The 2,470-nt window shown below is 34.6% G+C and overlaps 1 long non-coding RNA gene across 1 annotated transcript in view; it reads right to left on the bottom strand.

The window, feature by feature from the left end:
* Window positions 1-1,473, bottom strand: part of LOC148273919 (uncharacterized) — a 2,588-nt gene extending 1,115 nt beyond the window's left edge. Inside the window, exon 1 of the long non-coding RNA XR_015824429.1 lies at window positions 1,314-1,473. This is a non-coding gene — a long non-coding RNA (uncharacterized LOC148273919). The remainder of the gene's footprint in view (window positions 1-1,313) is intronic.
* Window positions 1,474-2,470: the final 997 nt, after the last annotated feature.

The following is a 2,470-nucleotide window of genomic DNA, read 5'->3' as shown; positions in this document are numbered from 1 at the left end:
ACATATTAATAAAAAAATAATAACGTATCCCTAACTCTTTGAGGCCAAGAGCCCTGTATTGAATCGACAATATAATGAAAAGTGGAACCATGCATATTATTAAAGAATACCAAAAATATAAATTATTACATAAACATACATTTTAATAAACATCTGGATAACACGCTTAATAGTATTTATGAATCTATGCAATTTCTCGTAGCAGCCTCCTGCAACAGTCTCTTACCTTAGACAAAATCCAAACTAGTAAAGTTCTCCTGAAAATGGCTTTAGTTTCGGAGAACTTAATGTATTCATCCAGGACATATTTCACTTAACCCGTTTAATTTCACCCCTTATAAAAAACGCATGTATATTTTAACATAATTTCACTCTATTTTACTGACTTAAAATTATAACAATAACTTATACTTTTATTCCTTTGCTGAAATCCGATAATATAAATGAAAAAAAATTTTTGGTCTAATTCATTTATTCATTTATGTTATACATATTCATAAAATTATTACAGTAATATAAAATTGCTTTAACTGAAGAAGAATGATTAACCCTGTTTTAAGACAGTTAAAAAAATTCATTTACTAAATGTTATTAAATTTTTGATTACCGACTTTTCTATGTCTACCGGTTTCGAGAGGTACCCGTCACTTCGTCAGGACACCAATTAAACCAACATGCAAAACCTACTATACACCTTCACCATAGTTGTTGCACAAAAATACTAAACCAACAAGTAATGCATTTTAATAAGCACATGCACTGATTAGGACAAACATGCAATGATTTAATTATGAAAACATTCTATGTTGTTTGAGAAATAGTTGAAAAAGTAGAGGGGATGGAGGGAGGGGGTAATCTTAATAGGTTCAATAGGGTGACCATTACAGTGGAACATCGTATAAAGGACTTTATTGAAAGTTTGTTTGATTATTGTCCTAATCAGTGTATGTGCTTATTAAAATGCATGTCGTGTTGGTTTTATATTTTTGTGCAACAACTGTGGTGAAGGTGTATAGTAGGGTTTGCATGCAGGTTTGCGTGTTGTTTAATTTGTGTCCTGACGAAGAGATGGGTACGTCTCGAAACCGGTAGACATAAAAAAGTCGGTAAGTTGTTATTTACAAATGTTTAATAATATTAAAAAAATCTTTGTACATAAAGTTAATGCTTTAAATATTAATAATAAAATATTATTTACTGGTCAAAAACACAATATGTTTGAATTATACATTTTATTATATGAACTGTGATGAACTTTTCAGTCATCACACACTGTCGTATTTATTTCATTCAAATAATAACACTTAACTTACTTTTATCTTGTTTCTCCACAGTATCATAATCGTACTTAAACTTTTCTTGAGAAGTCATATTAATTTTTAAAAATAGTAATTAATTGATTTGAATTGAATTAATTGGGCTATGTTCTCTAAGGGATGTCTTCACAGCTTGAGGACAGAGAAAGCATTGAGGATATTTATAAACAGCATCCTTTATTATTAGCCAAGACTGATAATAATTTTATCATATCTGTTTATAGGCTATACCAATAAAACAGAGATGGGTACACAGATTGAGGACCGTTTTGTATGGGGCAGAAAACTGTACAAAAAATTGGTAAGGTTTAAATTCAGAAAATACGGGTTCGTAGAACAAAAACGGGTGAAATTTTGTGCCCCTCTAAATTTTATTTTTTTAGCTATGACGCGTTTGCGACACAATAAGGAACTTCAGCCCTACGGCTAGTTGGATACAAAAATGTTTTCTTGCGCGCGGTAAAAATTAGAGCATTCATTTTTTTTGCAAACAAACAAAACAAACAAACCATCGCGCCGTTTCTCTGTAAGGATAGACAGAAAGGATATAACGCCATAGCACTCTATCTTGGCATACATAGCTCGCTTCCTCTACATTCATGCATCTTCTCGTGCACGCACGCCGATTATTCCTACTTTTGACATGTCCATCGTCAAGTATTTGATTGACTTAATCGTGCCATGTCTTTTTCGGTCTTCGTCGTTTTCTGCATCCATCAACATTTGCATCGTAGATCCTTTTAGCCGTTATTTCGCTGTCCATTCGCTCTACATGTCCAAACCAACGCAGCACCCCTTTCTTGTTTCTGTCGATAATGCATATCTTATGCTAGGGTTTCCTAGGACAGCGGTGCCCGTATTTTAACGGCCGTAGTGAACGGTGATGCGGTGGATAACCGTCGTAACGGTGACTAGAGTGTGGTTTTCTAGGAAAACGGTGTTATCAACACCATTTAACACCGTTTCCCTAGGAAACCACTCTCTAGTCGACGTTACGACGGCTGTCTACCGCATCACCGTTTACTACGGCCGTTAAAATACGGGCACCGCTGTCCTAGGAAACCCTAGCTTTAGCCTTACACACTTCACGGATCTCGACATTTGTGCACCTATCATACATCGTTATACCACACATTCGCCCAAGGGATCTCATT

This window comes from Micrasema longulum, unplaced genomic scaffold, assembly GCF_059751315.1.
Source record: "Micrasema longulum isolate JH-2025_06_02 unplaced genomic scaffold, ASM5975131v1 h1tg001805l, whole genome shotgun sequence".
NCBI lineage: Eukaryota > Metazoa > Arthropoda > Insecta > Trichoptera > Brachycentridae > Micrasema > Micrasema longulum.
The sequence above is the reverse complement of the archived record's forward strand: the minus strand, read 5'-3'. Positions and strand labels throughout refer to the sequence as shown.